Here is a 24,214-nt window from a genome sequence, read left to right as displayed (position 1 = left end):
CTCTACAAAAAATTAAAAAGAATTGATAATAACACAGACCTTAAAATGTTTTAGCTCTAAACTGTTAATTTCTTAAAGGGAGGGTAGATGCTACAAAAAAGTATCCCACCTCCAACTGGAAACAGAGTCTACTCCATTGTTGAGGTGGCTTGTTCCCTGTTGGTTGAACTATAGTTCTCTGCGATGCTAAGATGCCTACTTTCCCAGGCTTTGCCTTCTCACCGTTTGAGGAGGAGATAGCTTATTACTAAACGCCTGAGCCGCCCCTATAGGTGAATGACGACAAGGCTGCCCAGGCATTTTCTGTGAGCCAGAATGCTCTTCCTCTCGGACACTGACTTAAGAAATTCCCTCTTTCCCGACCTTGTGTCATATCTTTCCCTTGTAGAGGGGAGATGGTTTTGTTTATCCTACTGGACTATTTGTTTTTTAAATAAATCAAAACACCACAAAACTGTACTTTAATTTAAAAATTAAAAAGCTAGTTTACATAAAAGGCCGATGATATATAAGATAATTAGAAATATAATTTTATTTGTTTCAGATTGTTACAGTTACGTGTGTGTGTGTGTGTGTGTGTGTTCTTTCCTTAAAAACGATTCTGTATGTTTTCCAATTACTTTTTTTATTAAGGTACAAAAAAAAACAGATCTTCAGAACGCTGCTGATCCCCCCCCTCCCCGCCTCTGGATTGCGCCGGTGCTATTTATCGTAATATCGTAGTAAGACTAATAACGCATGCTTTCGGTGAAAACAAAAAAGATAAATATAGGTATTTGTGAAACAAATCATGAGATGTTTTGTATGTTGCGTAAAGCGCAAGGTGGTTTCCTCAGCATGTGCGCGTGTGTCGTCTACTGACATTTTCGAAGCCCCGCCTCTTTCAGCTGTCAGGTGATTGAGTGTAGCCACGCCCCCTCGTTCTATCAGGTGATCCTTACACCGTGTAAAATGGCTCTCTCCTCACTTCGGAGATGATGATTATTTGACATAATTTACCCTCTAGAATCGTATGCAAACACAACCGGGAGATACACAAGGACTCGTCTATTTACTATCTGAGGCTTTTATAGTTAAAACATTAAAAAACAGTTTATCACAGCTATGAAACAGAAGTCTTTTTTGTTAATGAACGGGCTACAACTACTGTTATGATAAAAACCGGTGTTCACCCACAATCTGACCTTTTTTTTCTGTTTAGAACGTGGATGATGAGTTCATCTTTTCCTAATCTATTTTTTAATTTTAAAGACATAGTTGACGATATTTATCCATCGTGATTTGAAAAAAGAGAGAAAAAAACTTTTTGATTCGACTGGTCGAGTATTTATTCAATAGTAACGGTAAGTTTTCTTTTGTAATGTATTTTTCTTCGATCCGTATTTTTAGGATGACAATTAGAGTTCAACTCACCGGTGTACGAGAATGTCGACTGCTTCCCCAAAATAACTTCTTTCTTTTAATTTCCGTAAATAAAAGTATTTTTCCACCCGAAAATATATTGGTTTTAAATTATGAATATTAATAAAACTTCTACTTTAGGATAAGTTCATCGAATTGTGGCGATTATTGATTTAAATTGTAAATCGATCCCCCATTTTTGGACCTTTCTTGTTTGATGTCTTTTCTCTTTAAATAAATGTAATTGTTTTATTTCATCCCCCCCCCCCAATATATTTTTTCGAAAGATCCATTCCATTTTCTGTTTTCTATATTGCATTTTAAATCCTATCCTTTTCACAAAAAGTCACAGGACGAACAAAAACCAATTATTTATATTTTAATATCTGTGTAGAAGAAGAAAAAAAGACGTGTCGTTTCTTTATCCGGTTTAGTTCATTCATTCATTACTTTTGTCTTTTTTAAAACCATCCTTAATTCAAACCTCTCAAAACAAATTTACCTTTCAAATTATATATTTTCTTTTTATTATTATTATTAATTTTAGTTTTCTATTTCATTGTGTTTATCGTATTTTTTTAAAACCTGTTTAAATTTCGGAAATATCTTTTACTTTTATTTATTTATTTTTTTTTTAAAGAATTTGAAATATAATTAAAAAAAAAAAAGGGTAACTATTCATTGGATTTTTAAATGGATTATATTTAACTGTTTGTAATTTCTTCCATTAAGTCGATTTTCTTTTTCAGTAACAAAATATCCATTATGTTCGATTCCCCAGCCAGCGTCGATGTCGTAAAGATGGATATTTTTTTCTAGTTAGTTACATAAAACTGATATTAAAAAAATATTTGTGTATGAATAATACGTGTGTATATATATATATATATATATATATATATATATATATATATATATATATATACGTATTATTCATACACAAATATTTAAAATCGTGTAATAGCTCAAACAGATACTTTTAAATAATACATTTAACATGCTGGCTATTTTGGCATTTTTTTAATGGCAAGTTTCTATATTATTCAGCAAAAATTGGACACTAACGAACTCAATTTTCTTTTTGTATGAAAAATTAATAATAATAATAATAGGTTTCATATTTTTTCGAAAGATCCATTCTACTTGCATGAATTTGAAATGTTTTTTGTTTTGGTTTTTCGTTTTTATTTTATTAGTTTAAACTAAAAATTAAATATTCATTAAAATCACATTTAAAAAAATGTGTGTTCATCATCACTTTAGGTTTAAACTTTCGGTTTTTTATACGCCATGTGGAAGTTCAAGAATGCATGTTTTATTAAAATGAATCTCGTAGCCTAGTGGGAATACCCTTTTCTCTTCTCTGCAATCTCTTTCCCACGGAAGCGACGTTGCGTTGCAAGCCTCTCTCTGCTTTACCGTTACTTTCATGGCAAGTGCTCGTCTGAGCTCCAATCTATGCCCCCCCGGCCCGACTTTCACGAAAATAACTCGTCTAGTTGAAACCACTATCAATAATTTTCCTCCACTCTTTCTCTTTATCTGTGCCTAAACCTAGATTCCATGAACAAAGCTTCTTTCTTACTGCACCCGGCACCCCTGGGGAACTTTTGTTTTCAATGAAAAGTTTACATGCTTTCCAACTGACTACAGTATGGTGTCTTCAAGTCCAATGTGAACAAATTCTTGATGAGCCATCCCCTTATGTAATCCAAGTTACCAAATTTCAACTACTAACGATTACTATGTGTTCTCCTTGACCACTGTACACTCATTAACCCTTATCCTCTAATGCCCTCGGGGCCTTGATAAGTGGTTACTCCTTTCAAAAAAAAATCACGTATTTTTAAAACATATTTTAAATCTTTTTACAAATTTTAGCAATTTTAATAGTAAATCGTAGCACTGACAAGGCTAATTTTGATCTCGGTAGTTTGTCTCCCTTTAATTGAATATGGCGGATCAATACAATATTCAGTTCCTCATAATTTTTTTTTTTTTTTTAAAATTAATAAAATACTTTATGGATTTGATTTTTTTTTAATATGTGATTTTCTTTCTGTTACACGTACGTATATCAAAGATTTTTCGGTGTTTACTTAGATTGGTACCTGGCGCCAATTAAAAGTAAATAATATAGAAAAGTCTGTAGATGAAATATTCCAAAATTACATAATTTGATCGTTTTTTTTTTTGTTTTTTTTTTCTTCAAGAAAATCAAATTGGTACTCATGCAGAGAGTGATCCGTGCTTTTTTTTTTTTTTTACATGGAGATCACCACTTATCAAGGCCCGGAAGCCACTCGGGGATAAGGGTTATTGTGTGTACACTAATCAATGGGATAGTGTCGTAGTAATAGTTAGTATTGGGGATTTGATAAAGTGTCTTAAGGGGGCGATTAATCAAGAATTTGTTTGTTGGAATTGAAGACATCCAAGTTGTAGTCAGGTGGGAAATAGGCAAACGGAAGAGAGTTCCACAGGTGTGCACTTCTAAGAAAGAAGCTTTGTTCACGGAATCTACGTTTTGATTTAGGCACAGATAAAGAGTCGGGGAAAATTGTTGACAGTGCTTTCAGCTAGATGGGTGTTTTTTGTGAAAGATTGGCGAGGGGGGACCAGAGATTGGAGCTCGGACGAGCACTTGCCATGGAAGTAACGATAAAACAAAGACAGGCTCGCAACGTCTCTTCTGTGGGAGAGAGGTTGCAAGGAAGAGAAAAGAGCATCTTCCACTAAGCCACGGAGCCTATTTTGTACTCTGTCAAGGCAGGATAGGCTGTTTTTAGCAGTTCAAGCCCAGATGTGGCAGCAGTACTCCATCTTTGGACGTACTTGGCTTTTATACAGATAGGGAATTGCATCAGTAGTGAGATATCTTCTGGAGCGGTAGAAGGATCCCACCGTTTTCCCAGCGTCCCTGGCAACAGATTTGATGTACGTGTTCCATTTCAGATCAGGAGTAAAGGTCAAACCCAGGAGCTTGTCAAAACATGAAGCCTTCCCAAGACGAGAGCCATCCATTTCAATTGATACTAGATTGGGATCAGAGCGTTGATGATGTAAAGATAGGAGCTTGGTTTTAGATGCATTAAAAGTAACCAGCCACCTCGTCCCCTACTGTACCATGCGCTCAAGATCAGAGGAGAGAGAATCAGAGAGAGCTTTGTCATTTACGGCCTTTGATGTGTTGCCATAGATGGCCGTGTCATCAGCATAGATGTCAACGAATGATTTAAGTGTTTTGGGAGATCATTGATGTAGATCAGGAAGGATGGACCCCTGAGGGACTCCAGCATTAATACTGTGGGCCTCTGATTTCTGCCCATCAACCACTACTCTAGTTGGGGTGTCTATTCCGAAAGCCGTTCTTAACATGGAGAGGGGGAGACAACTTAAATCGAATCTGAGAAGTGAAAATTCAATGCAGTTTAGTAGTAAAATACCTAAATAAATGATAACAAATATTTTAGAATGGTGATCACTAGTTTCTCAAATGTTTATCCACTTTCTGGCTTGATAACGTAGATATGTAAGCAATCCTTTTCTATGTAAATCTTAGTTGTTTCCCTAATTTCTTTAAATTTAGAGGGGTATTTTTTCTTTACATGTAATTAATAGGGCATAATTTTACAAGTATTTAAAAATTAGTAATTTAAACTCATCGGCAAAATTAGTTAAATTCCACTTGTAGTAAAATGGGGTCCATGTAGAAGTTGTAGTTTCAGAAACCTGTTTAGGTTATTTCCCTTTTCTACTCATCTTACTGTCGATTTTCCACAAAAACCACATTGATGTGGATTGCAAAAAAAATCAAGTATTATTGTGGGTAGTATCCCTTGAGAGCGTATGATGGTTATATGAGAAAATAAAGTTGTGTACGTATTATAAATGTTTATTTTCTGTGCCTTATGTTATACATTAGTACATTAGGGGTCATTTCGAGTTAAAAGTTTACTTACTGCAGTGACTGCACCCATCTGAACTAGAGAAAATCATGATTAAAATGTGTATGTCTCATGTAAATAACTAACGATGAATATCTAATATGGCGGACCAGACGGGTGATCAAAAAGTCAGATCGAGCGTACCGGAAAACGAAATGAGACCAAATTGACATCTGGCCTTTTTTTTATTTTTATTTTTTTTTTTTTGCTTGAACTTTGCGCTTTTCGGATTATTTTGTTACGTTTTATTTTCTTGGTAGATATATTTTTTTTTTTTTTTTTTTTTTGCCGGCTTTTTTTTTTTTTTTAGGTGGGGGGGATATTTTGCCAGAGATTATAGTTATATTTTTAATTAACAAAATTGGTGCAAATCTAGATTAGTAGCAAGTAAGTAGCACTTGTAAACAAAAATGAGTACCTTTTATTTTCTTGAATAAAAAAACCAAAAAAAAACGGGTTTGTATTACTGTACATACAAACAAAATACATTACATAGATTCGAAAAAGTTGTCAAAAAACAAATATATAACAAATAAATGTTATCAAAGGCAAGATAAGTTACTTTTCTACCAAACTGGATATATTTTTCGTGTTTTTATTCAATGTAACATGTTTATTAAGATCGAAAACCATACAGTGTTTACCGATGTATTGGAACATTCAAGATGGCGTCTGATTCTCTCTTTAACACGGTAAGTGTGGGAAAAGATGTTATAAATAAAAAACCGGATAAAATACTGTTAAAAACTCGCTCAATATATGTTACCGTGACATAGGTTAAGGTTGACATATATTCGGCGGGTTTTTAATAGTATTTTGTATAGTTTTTTCTATTTATAACACCTTTTTCCAAACTTACGGTGTTAAAGAGGGTGTGAGACGCCATCTTGAATTTTCGAATACATCGGTAAACACTGTATGTTTTTCGAGCTGAATAAATATGTTACATTGAATAAAAACACAAAAAAAATATATCCAGTTTGGCAGAAAAGTAACTTATCTTGCCTTTGATAACATTTATTTGTTATATATTTGTTTTTTGACAACTTTTTCGAATCTGTGTACAGTAATACAAACCCCAAAAAACTTACTCGACGAGAACACGACTTTTAATTATTTTTTATTCAAACGTAACAAATAAAAATTTCAATTTGGCTTGAACTGCGGTTTTCGGATTATTTTTTATTTTTCTTATTGTTTTTTTAGCCGGATTTAACTAACAAACAAAACAAAACAAAAACAATTTTGGTGCTTACGTATGCACTTATGTTACCGTTGTTTTTTTATGGTTTAAGTGTTTTCACCAATGTTTGAAGTGTTTCTAATGTTTTTACCTATAACTATAATCTCTGCCAAAAAAAAACTCCCCCCCCCCCGGCACAAAAAAAAAAAACGGCCAAAAAAAAATATCCACCAAGAAAATAAAACATAACCAAATAATCCGAAAAGCGCAAAGTTCAAGCAAAAAAAAAAAGCAAAACAAAAACAAAAAAAGGCCAGTTGTCAATTTGGTCTCAAGAATCAAAAATAAAATATCGGGTTAATTTCCTTTTGTTTTTGTTTTTTTAATTTAATAAAATTTACATTTGCTATTGATTTTATTTGCATACATTTTTTTAATTCATATTTCTTTATATGAATTTTTAAAAAATATATGCAAATAAAATCAATAGCAAATGTAAATATCATTTATTTATGTGAATTATACATTTTAATATTAATTTATTACCGTAAATGCAGAAGTATAAAATAAAGCCATTTTTATCGGATTTTTTCAATTCTTACGCAATTAAATGACCCAAAATGCATGTCTATCGTTTTTAATCGTTTTATTAATTTCAACAATTAAAATATTAAAATGATGGACTTGTTTACAAAGAAACCGGTATGCATTGTGGCGGATGTAATTTCGTAATTTTTAAGCTATTTGCTATTTTATACACTACTGCATTTCTTTGTTTTGATAAATAAGCGATTTGATAAAAAAAAAATGTCACATAAAGATGAAGTGGTCATATGAAAAGGTTTACTTATTTTAAATATCTTATTAAATATTTATGTATTGAATAGTGTTAATATCTTAGCTGAAATCTTTGAAATATTAAAAAATAAAAAATGATTATAAACGTATTAGCGCCTGAATATTTCCCCTGGTAACAATTTGAAATGCTCGATAATATTGGCCTAGAATTCTTCCTTCGTTTATTGTTATTAGTTCAATTACTGTTTTCCTTTGATTTGATTAAAAAAAAAATCCATGGCGTATTCTCTCTTTGCCAATCTAAAGGCTTCACAATCCCGTTCGAATACCTGGACATCCCCCACGCAACACATTCAGGTTGTTATAGATTTTTTTTAAACGACGATTTATTTGTATTTGTGCTAAAGTTAAAACTGATCTTGAAGCTTTTAAATTTGCAGCGACATTAATTTCTGGTTAGAATGTAAAGGTCATCGAAGTCAATTATTATGGTTCATGTGTGCTTCTAAATCAAAGAAAATTATTATTTCGTCTGCTGTGCTTACACTGCTACAATATTGCATTCCTTGGAATTCTTTCGTCATTGATTTGTGTTGCGCTTGTCTTGCATAGGAATTTTAGTTATTTGAAGAATTAAGCATTCTTTGTAACTTAGTTTCCGCGTTCAAATTGCATATTGTCGATGCGAACACAAAATATGGAAAATATTTTTTAATAAAATTGAATTCAGTAACGCCTAGCTAAAACAACCGCCAACTTTCCTCACTCTCTATCTGTGTTCAAAACTAAACGAAAATTCCATGAACAGTTTCTTTCCTAAATCTGTCCGTCCGTGGAATGCATTCGTTTTCTGCTTCCCGACTAGCTATAACATGATAGTCTTTAAGTATTGTTAATAAATTCCCATTGAGTCGTTCATTTAGATAATCTAGCCCTACCCAAGTTTTACCGTGTTATCGCCATTTACCTAACACCATCCATATCCTTGAGTGGCCCCAGGCCTTGACAATTGTTGACTTTCTACGTAAAAAAAAAAAAATCAAAATTCCATATGAAAATAAAGCAACAAAAATTATAATTAATATGAAGTTGTTTTTATTATAGAAAAAACAAACAAACCCGGTGGCTGTATCTTTTAAGTAATTTTTTAATTGAATTTTTTTTTTTTTCAATATTTTTTTTATAAGTTACAATAGCTTAATATACAGGGCGTCCACAAAGTCTGGCTGCATAATCTACAGAGTGCCCATAAAGTCTGGCTACACAATCTATAAAGCTTGTTGACCCATTTTATTTGAAAAAAAAAAAAAAAAAAAACTTCATATAAATTAACTTTTTTTTATTTTTTACACCATTAGTGTTCAAATGGGACAATCATCTTTAAGTTGGGTTTTGATGCTAACTAATCCAAAACAATTATTGGTACTATGCACAATTGTTACCGTGCTGAAATAATAACGTTATTATTTTGAAAGCCATTCTTATATGCGGAGGGGAGGGTGTTTTGTAACTATTCTGTGCTTCAAAAAAAATATATATCGTGAAACTTAAATTGAACTTGAAAAGTGCATAAGCACCCAATTGTTTTTTTTTTTTTTTTTTTTTTTTTTAGACACTTTTTAATGAATAAACATCCAAAGGTGATTTAAAAAAACAAAATTATTTTGATGTAAATAATTTAAGTTTTATCTCCATCACACGGTGATAAAATGTGACACAGGGTCGGAAAATATTGAAAACCAGCGCCCCGAGAGGAAGAGTACAGTGACTTACAAAAACTGCATCTGCATTCTTTGGTAGGGCAAGGGCACCTCAAGCAATTAGCAATAAACTCTCCCTCTTCTCAAAAGACGAGAAGATAAAGCCTAGGAGGATACAACTTTTAGCACAGTACTATGCCTCAGCTTGCTTCAGCATAGAAGAAGGCCAGCAATGACCCAACTTTGGCAAACTTATTGGTAAGGACTTGTCTTTGACTGGTATGACATAACAGCCCCCCCCTCCTCACCGGTTGTTTTGATAAATAAAGCAATATTAAACTCTGTCAGTTTACAGTGAAACATGTTTTAGTAATAAAAAATATTAAACCTTAGCAAATTTAATTGAATACGTGAAATGCGGACAAAACAAGTCGACTGGGAAAAAAGCGATATCAGCATTTTAGACTAAACAAACACGCTTGACTGGGGGGAAAAAGCAAAATTATTCATTTGATTTCGTTCCCTTTTTTTTTATTGCAGCAATTTCTAGGAAATTCTTTGTCAGCAATTTCGGCGAATTGTTTTGGTGTCTTTCGTTTTTCTTTACTTTTTAAATTAAATTGTTATTATGGTGGAGGGTTGTTTTTTTTTTTTTTTACAACTTGAGGCTATCTGGAGTACGGGTACATTTTTCTTCAAACCTTCTTTCCACATAAACTTGTTAACAAAAAGCTAACCTTTAATAATAAACATTTTTATTATTGTTCTGTTTGTCTAGTATCTCTCTCTCTCTCTCTCTTTCTCTCTCTCTCTTTCTCTCTCTCTTTCTCTCTCTCTCTGTCTCTTTCTGTGTTCCACAAATTTATAATTCTTTAGCTGACTTTTAGATTAGAATTGGGATAATATTTTTCATTTTTAAACCAACGATGGCTAACAACCTCCATTTGTCCCATATTTTCGATGGCCTTGTGCTTAATTTGTCCTGAACAAGTGTGTGTGTGTGTGTGTGTGTGTGTGTGTGTGTGTGTGTGTGTGTGAAAATTTCTGTCGGTCAAAGGAGACATCCTTGTCCGAATTCAGCCAGAGTGCCTTTTTTCGGGGAGTTGTATCCTGTTGTTCTCATGGAGAGATAAATAAATAAATAGGGATTTTTAGATTAAACAAAAAATAACTTCAGTTATTTTCCATTCTTGGAAAAGGTTTTCAAAACATTAGATACGTGTCAAGTTGTGGTGGACTCAGACTCTGAACTACGATAAACTTTGTCGAAAAAATAAATATTTAGAAAGCTATCGCTTTACACATTCAAAACTTTTAATAATTTTTATTATTAATTTAATTTGTGATTAAAGTCCGTTTTATAACCCCACCCCACCTCCACCTCACCCTTTGTTGCAATTTTGTTTGTTTTGTGGGGGAGTTTTGGGATATTCTATATAATTGTTTACATTGTTTTCATTTTTTGACTTTTGGTTTCTTTTCTTTATTCTGTTTTTAATTTTCCCGATTGTCATTTTGCCATTCTTGAAGGAACGTTTAATTGCTCAACAACTTGTATTTTGACTTGTTTGTTGGAGTGTGTAAGTATTTCACTTGGTTTGCTTTAATTTACACCTTTTTCTTTCATTAAACATTGTCATTTTTATATTCATTTAGGGTTAATTCCTATTTTAGTCACATGAATGATTTAGAATGAAATGGTTTTTCGTATTTTCATTTTATTTTTCACTTCACTCATGTTTTAATAAATAAAAACAGATCTTACACTGAGTTCATGCAAGTTGCATAATATGCGCGAGACGCCGAAATGAAAAGTCGCCAGGAAGCGCAGTCATCAATTTTATAAAGAGTCTAGCTAAAAAAGGGTGATAATTCAAGATTATAATTTAAAGGGATTTTTTTATTTAGAAAATAGAAATTAAACTCGATTTAGTTATTTGTGTTGTGTTCAATTTACAAAAACAGTGAATATATTTTTTTCTATTAAGGATAGTGGTTATTATGTATGTGCATTATTAAGCACATACGCACGGACGTCTTGAACATGATATCATTACAGTGAACTAATAAACCTAGTTTCTGTTATTAAATGTTTAAATTTCTTTTTCTTGGACAATTTTCCACTTCCTCAACAACACGTAACATTGACATTTTCTCGACCCATAATTCCTTAGCCCTCGAATTAAAACTGATTTCTATTAGTGTGATTGACACTGTCTTATTTAAACCCTGATAATGAGTAGCACACACACCACAAAAATAAATAAATAAATAAAATAACACCCACAGATAAACTTTATTTGAGGAAAAAACGATTTGGTTTCGTTTGTTGTAAAGCAAAGGGAGATAACTCTACTTTTCAGTAAACGGAATACGAAAGTCTTTAACAGAAAGACCCGGCGTTACTCGAGATTTTATAAGGAACCCTGTACCTCTCCTCCTCCATTACTCTAGCACATCCCAACCAACAATACCATTATTACTTTTTGTTTTACATTTTATAATATTGTTTTGTGAATGGGTCTTCAAGACATACTCAACATCGATTTAGCGGAAAGCACTGTAAGTAAAGTGGCACTTTAAAGTTCTATCGAAATAATTTTTGGTAAATTTATAGTCTCTAACCACCCGGCGGTTCACAGGAATGAATTAGGTACTACTGCTCAAAACTCTGAATTCCATATAACCATTTTTTGTCAATCAAAGTTTAACTCGTTGTTCTAAGGAGGTAACTCTATTTTACTAAAGTAGCTGAAAAAAATCATTTTTCTTACAATTACTCGTATATTTTTAAGAAAAATTACAATATCGTCGCATTTTACATTTATTATATATATATATATATATATATATATATATAAAGCGTTGTTACATTAAATAAAGCAGTTAAAATATTTTTCTTAAACTTTTTAGTATAGTGTAACCCGAATATAAGAGATTTCTCCGGTCACTACAGCTCTTATATCCGGGGAACACTGTACATTAACACATGCTCTAATTTGGGACCAGAGAAAATCTCTCTTATATCAGTTTTTTTATCGGGGTCTCTTATATCCGGGTTTCACTGTAAAAGTTACCTCCCTTAAAATAATGAGGTAAGATTCCAAATTGCCCCATCTTTATTTTTTTATTATAATATATCTCCTATATCACGCATGTCAGATGCGAATGCACCCTAAACACACACACACACACACACACGATATTATCCCCCCCCTCCTTTTTGATAAAGTTGAAATGCCATTTATCCAAGCAAACTGGTTAATGTACTTTGAAAATATATATGATGGTGTGGAGGGGGGGAGTTTGGAAACTAACAAAAACTACAACTCAAATTCTCTTAATATTTCATCAAATAGAATGCTAAAAATTTCTTGTAAATTTATCTTATTTATTCGTAAAACTTTCTACACTATTGCAATTTTCAGCTTCATTAGATAATTTGTTGCAAAAAAAAAAAAATATATATATATATATGCGTATATTTATATATTGATACAACTGAATCTTGATTGCTTGATTACATGGTGGTTGATGCCAACGTTCATACTGGCTAACAAAGCGCAGGAAGAGATGCAAAAAAAGAACAAAATAAAAACTGAATTATCAAGAAATATGTCTAATTACTTGAAAATAGATGATGTCATAAAGAATGAATGGTAGCTTTTGATATCTTTATATATAAACTATACAAATGGTCACCATGGTGGCACGTGCAATACTTTTGATAGTTCAGAATCACAGGAAGCAGGCACAAATAGGTGAGGAGGTTGTCGAACGAGATTAAATTCATTTTTATTCAATTTTAAATAAATTTAATTTAAGGTAGTAAAATCTATTTATGTTGATGCATTATTATTTTTTTTTTTTTTTTGCTTGCCAAGTCTGAAAACAAGAGGGTGACTTTTGCTAATGTTTCACCTCATAGAAATTATATCTGCCAGTTAGTCAAACAAATGGACTGTACTAATCAGGATGTTGCAGGTGAAAAATGTATCTAGAATGATGATGATGATAGGGATAATATAGAAGCTTGGGTGGAACATTATGTAAATGTTGACTCTCTCTCTCTCTCTCTAGGATATCTCCAGTTGCTGTCCCCCTTCCCCATGTGTATGCAGAATTGGTTCCAAATATTATCCATAGGATGAAAAATGTCAAGACTTTTGGCTTGTCTGACATCATCATAGAGATGCTCGAAGCTGTTGACAAAGTGTGAATTGAATTGGTGAGGCAATTAGCAGAGACTGATTTTCATGGGAATGAGATCCCAAAGGATTGAGTTACATCCTAAATCTATACAAGGGTAAGAGGGAGGCCATCAACCATAGCAACTATTATGCCCTTAAGTTTACTAACCAGGTAATGAAACTGCTCCAGCATATACCTTAGACTTTAGGGGATGATGAGCACTAATGAAATGCGGTTCCATTTTGTGATGGGTAGAAGCACATCTAATGCCATTTTTATTGTATGCTAACTGCAGTAACAATACATTGCATCCAGAAAACCTCTCTACTTTGCATTCAGGGATCTCTAAAACACATTTGACCACATGTCTAGGAAATTATTCTAGTGGGCAATAAGTTTTGGTGTGGAGGAATGAGCTGTCCATGTTGTCTAGAGACCGGATGCAAATGCTCATGATTATATTTGTGTTGACGGCCATTGCAGTGAAGAGTTTGGAGTGAGAAGTCGGGGTCTATCAAGGCTCGGTACTTGCTCATCTTCTCTTCATGATTCTGGAGGCATTGAGTGAGTTTCTCGTGGGTGTTCTATGGAAGCTTTTGTATGCAGATGATCTTCTTATTGCAAATTCCTTGGAGATTGCTGACATGGAAGGCGTGCATGGAGAGCAAAAGACAAAATTTCCTGTTAGTGTTAATCTCAATTTTCTTAAGAATACTGGATGTTTCCTTGTGCTGTTTATAGCAAAGGTTTCGATGTAATCTTCATCGAATGTCCCCAGTTCAAACTAGGAGTCCACAAGAAGTGTGATAATCTTGTTGGGAGGCTGGTATATGGCCCAGATTATGTTTGTCATTGATGTCTGGGTGTTGACCACCCAATTGAAGATCAAACGGCAGCACTTGTGGATGTAGATGATACCCATGGAAACTACTTTCTGCTACTCGAGTGACATGTTGAATGCTGGTTTGTTGCAAACCTACTATCACTGCTTGTAAAACAGGCACAGGATGCAATATTGTGGTGATGAGACAGGGGTTGGAGCTTATTTGACAAAGTGGCATCTATTTTTTTTTTTTTTTTTTTTTTTTTTTTTTTTTTTTTTTTACCTTATCCGGTGCAGTTTTACAATTGTTCATTGTGCAGAGGGAGACAACTGTCTTTTACTGAGATTTGTTCATTTTTTTTCATCTCATAATTTAGGATGCTCAATGCAGCGATATTTTTTTATTAAATCAAAACATTAAACAAAAAGAAAGCTGCGACGATTATTTGTAATGTAACAGTTGATAACATTAATAATACAAAATGTAGTCTGTACGTGACTATTAAGAAAAAACCAACGTTATTTTCATTAGATGAAAAAATTTAAATTAGATTTTTTTTTTTTTTTTAAATTAAACAGTAAATATTATGTTAAGTTTTTAAAAAGTTAGTGTTTAACCTTTAAAGAAATACAAAAGAATGAAACTCGTAATAAAACAAAGGTGAAATTTTTAAAGCTGTGTTTACAGTTCCTTTACAACTAACATCGCATTTTCATTTTTTGTAATATTAAAAACTAAATGTTGGTGTTATTAATATAAGCTTTGTTAAAAAAAAGTCGCTGCAGTTTTAAGTTTCATGCTTGTTTTATTAAAAAGTTTTAAGTTGAACTTCAAATAAGTGATGGTTGCTAAATCTACAATTAAGTTGTTGATTTAAAGTTCACCACAAAAAAAAAAAAAAAAAAAAAAAAAACACCATATATTTTTATATCTTTGGTTGTACTACACCCATGATTAAAATAGTGAACACCTGCTTCTCCTCCTTAATTTTTTTGTGGATACAATTTCTCTAGACTTTAAGTAGAATTTGTCACATACCACTACCCATCTGCCAATCAACATTGGTGAATTCCTCATTGTTTTGTTACATACACAAAAGTATACTAATCTGTTCGTTATTTGGCATCTTTTTAATTTGTTCTAGATTAATTAATAACTAATTGCCATGTTTTGGAATAAGATAATTAGACCCTAATTATTTTGTAAGCTTGTGATAAACATAACAAAATGGTAAAAACGTTTTTATTTTTGTAAAGATGGACAACATTAGATTAACCGAAGTTGTAGTTTGAAAAAAAAAAATGAATTATAAAAACATACTTGGATATAATTAAATCACCTGATAAATAAATCCCAAAAGAAATACACCTGTGCTATGTCAGATTGTACCTTTCTAATTACACTTTTTTGATTACTCTTCTGCCTTTTTGGAGCTATAAATTACAACTGTGTATATAAGTACCAGGTATTTGATATAGGATGTAGGTTAGCTAATTACAGTTGGACTACTTGAAACAGCTGATTTTTTTTTTTTTTCAAAGAATTCAAAGAAAACAAATGATTCATTGGTTTTCTATTTTTCTTTTCTTCTTCTTTTTTTTTTTTTTTTTTTTTTTTTTAGTGAAATAAGTTTTTGAAAAATATCACTAAAAGTATTCATAGTTCTAAAAATGTTCAGTTTTTATTATAATATCCATTGTTTGTGGCAGAGCAAATTCGTTGTTTTATGAGTTTGAATCCAAATTAAACATTTGGGCTACAAACTCATGGCCCTGTTTTTAATCATGTATCGCTTTTTCTTTTTAGATTTCGTTCATTACAAATGATAAACAAATGAATTCAAGGTGTTAAAAAGCATTTTTAAGATCTAAATGCCAAATACATATATATTGAATTTAAGTGACAGTCATAGGAAATGGGAGGGGGGCATTAGGCTAGATGACTAGTAAAATGGTGTGGTAGATTTAGTTTATTAAATTTTTCTTGTTACTAAATAAAGGGTGTTTTCTTTTTTATGTTTTATTTATTTTTAGAATTGGAAAACTTTAAAATAAGTCATATCTATTTCATTTTTATTATATTCCACATGTGTATAGCAAAAATAAAATAGTTGTAATAGACATTATGCTAGGTTTAAATTTTTTCTTTCTTTTTGGAAAAAACATCTTTTAAATCTAAATGCCAAATATATATATATATATATATATATATATTGCATTTATGAATTAAAAATGAAAACCTAGAAGACCTGAAAGTCAACATTTTGCTCACTGTTTTGTGGGCTTTATCAAAAGAGAAAAAGTTAAATGGTCCATACAAGATGTGTATGTATAACTTTTTTTTTTTCCAGTTTATAGAGTAAAAAATGGTCTTTGAAGGAAACTAACTTTCAATGATAAAGAATTAAAAAAAAAAATAATAATTTCATAACCTAATATATTTGCCCGGTCTCATTCAAAAGACTCACATTTTAACAGGTCACATATCTCAAATAAACCGCTGAAAAACTGGGCAAAACGTTGAACTTTTAGGTCTTCCACATTTCTATTTTTAATTCATGCCATCAGATTTCTATTATCCTTTTATTATTATATTGCATTTACAAAAACTAACTCTTCTATAGCCATTTAATGTTTTTATGATACACATGCATGTCGTAAAAGTGTGTTTTTCTAACATCATTTGATATTTTTGATTCATTCATTTCAAATGAATCAAATGATTCTTCTTTGCATTCATCCCCCTCCAATATCTTTTTAGTCAGAATTTTTTCTAGAAAGACATTGAGTACTTATAGGAATGATTATGTGAAGGTTGCCAACATCCTAAGTGAAAGTGTTTCTATGAAATGCCTTAGATTCAAACTTGTCACATGCAGATTGTCAATCTGTGTCGTTAGTCACTTAGCCACTGTCACATACAATTGTTACATTCCTTGTGATTCTTTACCAATTTCTGTTCATTTTAAAATGAATTTATTGTTTGAATTATTTGGATTCTTTGGATTGCTGTTCTCATTTTGAGTCTTATTTGTACAACATTTTGGTCAATGTAACCTCTGACTTTCTTCAGGTGCATCTTGTTGAACTCTGGGAATCCGCATGGAATTTCAAATAAAACCCTTTATTTAATCCACAGGGGTTATATACTTTTGTTCTGTCAGCCATGACTGGGTAGAAGTTCTAAATAATTAGCAATTGTATTTTTGGGTCGCTTACACTGAGGATTGAACCGTCAATGTCCAGGAATGTAATTTCACAAAGTACTCTATCCACTGGTCCTTGTGGACATTTACTGAAACGGGCAATTAACTCAAAATAAGAACAATAGTCCAAAGAATCCAAATCAAATAATCAATTCTCATCTCAAAAATCCAGAACCGAATTTTTTTTTTTTTTTAACTATTGCTATGTAGTTTTTTGTTTTGTTTTGTTGTTTTTTATGGAGTTCAGTTTTCCAAAAATTTCATGTCATTTACGTGTAAATTTCACAGAAACTGCATTGTTGTCATGGTAAATGAAACTAAACGTCCTTAATGTTGAACATAAGATTTATTCCTCCAAATTTCAAACCTGCAGATTCTTTGACGAATTTCAATAAATGTTCAATGTTCTCATCGTTTGCGATCTAACCTTCTCTTGTATTGTTCAGATCCTTTTTTTCTGCACAGATAGCCTTTCTCTTTACATGTTTTTTACCATGTCCAAATCTGCATTGTGTTGGTGACTTTTCTTCAGAAATACACTTATAATCATGTCAGACTTTTCAGACATATTCCAACATGCAAAACGTCGTTACTCTTCTAGTGAATAGTAGTTCTAAAGAAATTAAACATTCAAATTTTGAATAGAACCGAGCGAAATTACATAGTTTTTGATTCTGTAGTTTAGTATTGAAAGTTTCCTACAAAGAGGATGCATTTTTCTATATAAATTACAATTTTAAAAAAGAAATGTTACGTGTGTTTTTTGTTTTTGTTTGCACATAAGAAACCGGAATATTCAGATTTTAATCATTCCAGTAATCATAGCCACTTGGCTCTGAGAATGTAGAGTTCAGACAATTCCAGGTATTTTTGTTTGCTTAAAACATGTGCTGCTTAAGAATATTTATTATGTTTTATTATTTAATTAATGGCTGAAATACCCGGAAATATATAGGTAATCTCTTTATATAAATCCTCATAAAAACAAATGAGGCTTCTAGTATAAGTATTGTTTATAATCTGTTATTTGCAGATAATCCGGTAAAGTCAGAATATGGCACTCTTTCCAGTTATGAATTATTACTCTGTTGATCTGTTATCTCCTTAAAATGTAATATTTAGAAGGAAATTTTTTTCTAAACTCGATTCCTCCAAACTAAATAGAAATCATATTAAAATAGATGTTCACAGGGCTTTTATTAAAAATTAATTATACCTACCCGGTGTTGCTTGGAAGTTTTTTTTCCACTGTCATTTTTAGTTTTGCTCATTGCCTGCTCTCTCTTTGACTTGTTTTATTTCTTGTGAGGAATTTTTTTTTTTTTTTTTCGAAAAATAATAGAGGAACTGTTTAAAATGAAAAATCAGTTTTGCAATAAAATCAATAGTTATATTTGTTTCATTTTTTTTATGATACTTTTATCTATCAAATTGTGTCTTTTAAAATTAAATTGCATTTAACTATTGCTAAATTAAACAATTTTTTATATAACTAATTTTATGGTAATGTTCTCGTAATTTCTTCTGTTTTATAAAATTATTGGATGTGAAAATTTCGAAAAAATTCAATATTTTACCACATGATAATTTTAAAGTAAAAAATGATTTTCTATTCGATAGTTTAAATGCTTTCAAATTTCACAGGGTCGCAATGTTTTTTTGTCTTTGTTTTTTTAACAAATTAAAAATGATGTCTTTGAAATTACCAAAATATCAAATTTGTTTTAGTAAAGTTGCATGTTAATTGAATTTTGTAAATAAAAATTTTAAATGATTTTCTGTTTTAAAATATAGCAAAAATCAAGTTTTGCCAAAAGGTTATTTTCAATGTTTTTAGAAGTTATGACTGTATTACAAATAACTATAAAAACGTACAAATAGAAAAAAAAAATAGAAAATGTGTAGGTATAAAAATGGTGTTACCTATTGTGTGTGTGTGTGTGTGTGTGTGTGTGTGTGTGTGTGTGTGTGTGTGTGTGTGTGTGTATATATATATATATATATATATATATATATATATATATATATATATATATATATATATATATATAATGATAAAGAGTATAGTGTAAAAAGATGTTATTAAAAAAAAAAGAAAATGCTGCCACAAGTATTAAAAAAAATTAACTTCAAGCCGAAAGAGGGGGATATAACAAACAGAAAGTGACTAATTTAAGATTAAAAAAAAAACAAAAACATTTTAACTTTAACTCATTTTTTCCTGATTCAGCAAAACAAGTCTTAGCTAAGCTGAATGTGTAACTCAATGAGTCACATTATGTCTGGTGTGTGTGATATATATCTATACATATACATATATATATATATATATATATATATATATATATATATGCACAAAAATTGTACAGACAGCTGTCTTGCCATATCATAACCTTTCAATGTAGCTAGACATGGCAAGTGTTTTCCGTGTTGGAAATTGAAACCTGGCCACCCAATAACTTGCAACTGTTTTCCAGTATTTATAGCTCTATGCTAATATGCTGACTCTAAAACATAATTTCTGTTGCTTTTATATATTTTATATTCACATTTCTGATTAAGAGTGTTTGGTTATTTTTTGAAGAGCTGTGTCTTATGCTAAATGAAAACCATTTATTTTTTGACTAGAGAGCTCAACCCACATGTGTGTTTATATGTAAAACTTATTTTTTTTCCACGTATAGTTAGTCATATCATCTCACCTGACCCTTTATAATACCAGAAAGTAGCATGTTCTAAATATAGTCCCACCCACAATAATACCCCAACCATCACCATTGTGTACTTTTACCTATTTCACTTGAGAAAAGTGGTTGTATAGGAATTATCTTTTTTTTCCTTGTGATTCATTTGTTCTTTCACTATTCCTCCACAAACAACATGGGGGTTGGATCAATATGTATCACCCTATAGATCACACCATATTATCACCTACTTTCACTTTGTATATTTCTTTGAAAGAGGATTGTTAAATCCATAACATTCTGGTCACACCATATCACCCCACATGCCAATAAGTTTCCCCTCCCTCTTCCTGTTAGTTTCGTGTGATAAGACTGCCACTTCTGACTGGCCAGATATTTTGGGATGTTTTTCTTTTGTTAAAGGTGTGTTTTATTTACTTGACATTGCTACATGAACTCTATAATCATCTGCAAATATAAAATTAACCACACACACACACACACACACACACACACACACACACACACACACACACACACACACACACACAGAGAAGATATCTTGTTAGAATAGAGACTCTTAAAAAAAATAAATAATAATTGAAACAATTTTTAATTAAAGTTCCATTCTTGGTAAATTCCATTTTTTCCTGTCTTCACTTTCACAAATTTTACAAGATTCTGCACATTTTGTAACATTGTTTTAAACTTGTTGCTTTCATTCTCATCTCTACTTCCTTCCAATTCCTACATCAACAACATTTGTATATCATTTCATGTCCAATTTAGCAAAGATCTCCAGCGTTTTAAATCTGCTTGCTTTGCTACAAAATTTGATAATATTATTAATAAACTAGAAAAAAATATTTCTTGGAAAATCAAATGCTATTTATTTTTAACTTTTAATTTTTAAATTAATAAATAAAATTGAAGAAAACTGCATTGTACTTATTTATTATACACATCACATTTTCAATTAAAAAAAAATTGCAAACTTTTTGGAGAAAAAAATCCATAATTTGTTTGTTATTGAAAATGACATGAAGTAAACTGATTCCGTTTTCAATTTATGATTCTACAATTGTGTAACTTGTCTTTCTCCTGCATGTTCACAAAGATTTTATAAATTCATAATTATTTTTATTTATAACTATCTACATACACTGATAAATTAACTTTAAAATCACCTTTTATCATATTAACATTTAATGAGTTTTATTCCTAGAAGAAAATTCAGTTGAAACCCAAAGAAAAGGTGATTTATACTCATAGAAAATTGAATTTGGACAAGAACTTTTGAAAAAAAAGGAAAACCACAATGATTTTACTTATCTATAAAAGTGAGAATGTGTGCATGTGTGAGAGGATACTTCTCAATCTATATACTCAGCAAATTTTTACTTGAAATTTGGTATATACTGTATTCAGACATGTGGAAAAGTTCTTAATCGGTTTTCAGTTGAAAAAAGGGCTGCTAAAGAGTCAAAATTGAAAAATTGGTATGTGTGGGGGTGGGGGTAAGCAGATTTTTATCTGTTCACGAATGCATATGTGTGAATTGTTTACATGACATTACTTATATTAAGAATAAGTAGGTTTGAAAACACTTTTTAAAGATCATATCAAGCTGGCCTAATCGTTATTATACTTGACTCGCTGTCTTTTGGCTTTGGTTTCAATCTCAACTTGAGTTGTTTTTTTTACTTATTGAACTGTTTAGAAGAAATATAATACTCCCATGCACATGTCTCAGTTTCTTTCTGTTTTTCTTTTTTTTACTTTATTTTCTTTTAAGGAATTTTACGTTACGTTTAATACCGGGCAACGCCAGGTACATCTAGTTTAAGTAATAAAGTTGGTATATACAAAAACAGATGATGTAAATAAGAGAAATATACAGAACTGAAGGTTGTCAACGCTTGCAGTGTTTTTTTGGTCTTTTTCTTTGTTTTTTTTTTTTCTTTGTTTTTTTGATGAGGATTGATATTTGTATTTAGATTATTCGAACTACTCATCTTGGATGTTATTCTCACAACGTTTCAGTCGGTGTAACCTCTGACCTTCAAGTGTATCTTGACAAACTTTGAGAATCTGTACACAATTTCGAATGGAACCCTTTATTTAATCCATGGGGGTAATTTGTTCTCATTCTATCAACCATGATCATGTAGAGTTTTTAATTATTTGTAATTATATTCTTAGTATCGTCCACACCAAGGATTCAACCTTTGACCTTTTAAAAGACTATCACTCAGAACTGATTATTATTTGTTAGGACTGTTACCTATTGTTACCAAGTTCCACTGTTGTCTAACTTTAATTTTAAAATACACAGCTAGTAAATATATAGATGATCCTCCTTTTAAATATTCTTTTTGCCATCTAATGCTCATAACTTCAACATTATCATTCATATATTTTTGATTATTTAGTTGTGATTTCAAATGAATTCCAAACTACTTTGGCTGTGATTTTGAAGACAAATTTGATTTCTATCGACTAGCAAAATGATTTCTCAACTGAGTGCTCTATTATCGTTGCCATGTGCCATGCCAATCTAATTTTAGCAAATATATTTATCATAGCATTGCTTGAACTTTAGAACAAAAATCCGAGAAAGAAACTGAACTTGTCAACTGCTACACATGTGCTAATAGCTGATGTTGAATGAAGCCATGCTTTTCGTATGAAAATGTCAACTGGAGATAAAAGTTGGCCATCTGTCATGGGAGTTAGCAGATGACCATTCACACATGAATTTTACAATCCATTTAAATTTTCCATTATGGAAAACATGACCCACTCTCTTTGCCAAGTAAGTGATAACTATTCAAGGACTCTATACATAATGGTGATCTATCTGACTGCAAGCATTATCAATTTTCCTTTTTCTAGACTAGTTACACAATGAAAGCTTTACAGTTTAATCTACTATATCATCCATAGCTGACTGAGAGAAGATATGGATTCATACCTTTCTCAAGGGGATTAAAAGAAATGATGTGATAACCCTGAAAGTGTCCTCAAAATGGAGAGACTTCAATTGGGAATAGTGTGATCAGACATCTCTCCACTCATTTGTAGTGGAATGATACCATAAATGGATGGTAACATTTAATGCCACTTAGACCTTTAAACTTTTCTAATCATTGATTGCCAGGGCTAATAGAACCTTATCTGAGAGTCTAACATTTAACAAGTAACATGAAATGGAACAAATACAAAGAAGGTACTGTCAAGTCTTTGCTAAAGAAGGTTGGTTCCCTCTACCAGGCTAGAAAATTTCTCACACCTGCCAGTATCTTATATCTCTACAAAGCCACCATTCATCCAGGCATATAGTATTGTCACATCTGGGCTGGTGCACCAACCACAAATCCCTGCATATTAGACAGGATTCACAAAAGAACCTCTAATCTAATAGGTTCCACAATATTTACTAAGCTCGAGCCACCGTCCCATAGCCGCAATGAGGCAACCCTGTGCTTGTCTTACAAGTTCTTCAATGAATTTGTTGCATTTGTACCCCTCTTCAATGTACATACTCCCTCGGTCAACTCAACAAGCAGCAAAATCTTACCTCTTAATTGTAAAGCTTCTCGGAAAGCTTTGTACTCTAATAGCTTCTTTTCCTTGAACTACTAGCCTTTGAAATTCTCTTCCTATTCCACCTACGTACCATCGTTACTATTAAAACGTTTTTGCCACTAACTGCAGAATGTGCTGAATATCATGGCTGAATGTCCTCCAAACCCTACATTTTTGATGTTTGCTTTGTTCATCCATTCACAAACTGTTTATCCCTCTTTTCTTTCGTCTACCTTAAACTTTATGTGAACAACAAACATCTCTCTGCACAGTTTTACACTTAGTGTGCAGCTATAATTCTGATCCTTAATTTCATAAAAGCCCCCTATGAATTAAAATAAAGGATTATTGATAATCCTTTATTTTAATTCTTTATTTCTTCTTTGCTTGGCCGGGTTTTTTATCTGCAATTTCCGTTTTAGTCTTTAAATATTCCTATCTATCTAATATATCAATCTACCCACACATTCATATCCTGTATGTATATTTACTTATATTGTATTATATGCATTTACTTACATACTTACTTGCTTTATCCTGAATTTGCAAATACCGGCCATCCTCTCCCCTTAAAATTTTTTATTTTATTTTATTTTTTATTTATTTATTTATTCATTTTTTCATTTTTTATTTATTTTTTATTATTTATGAATTTATTTATTTATTTTTTCCATTTAGTGTCTTTTAACAACT

At 31.4% G+C, this 24,214-nt stretch overlaps 1 protein-coding gene across 7 annotated transcripts in view; it reads left to right on the top strand.

The window, feature by feature from the left end:
- The first annotated feature begins 790 nt into the window (after positions 1–790).
- LOC145279678 (phosphatidate phosphatase LPIN2-like) overlaps positions 791–24,214 on the top strand; it is a 98,492-nt gene continuing 75,068 nt past the window's right edge. Inside the window, exon 1 of one of the 7 annotated variants that reach the window (XM_080130948.1) lies at positions 791–1,343. The gene's annotated coding sequence lies outside the window, so the exon portion shown is untranslated. Of the gene's footprint in view, positions 1,344–7,666; positions 7,687–10,551; positions 10,610–11,462; positions 11,592–12,765; positions 12,791–24,214 lie in introns of those variants that run through there. The other 6 variants (XM_080130950.1, XM_080130944.1, XM_080130947.1 and 3 more) reach the window with 6 other exon arrangements.

Source organism: Euprymna scolopes, chromosome 7 (assembly GCF_053919585.1).
Source record: "Euprymna scolopes isolate OS-2025 chromosome 7, ASM5391958v1, whole genome shotgun sequence".
NCBI lineage: Eukaryota > Metazoa > Mollusca > Cephalopoda > Sepiida > Sepiolidae > Euprymna > Euprymna scolopes.
This window is presented reverse-complemented; position numbering and strand designations above follow the sequence as displayed.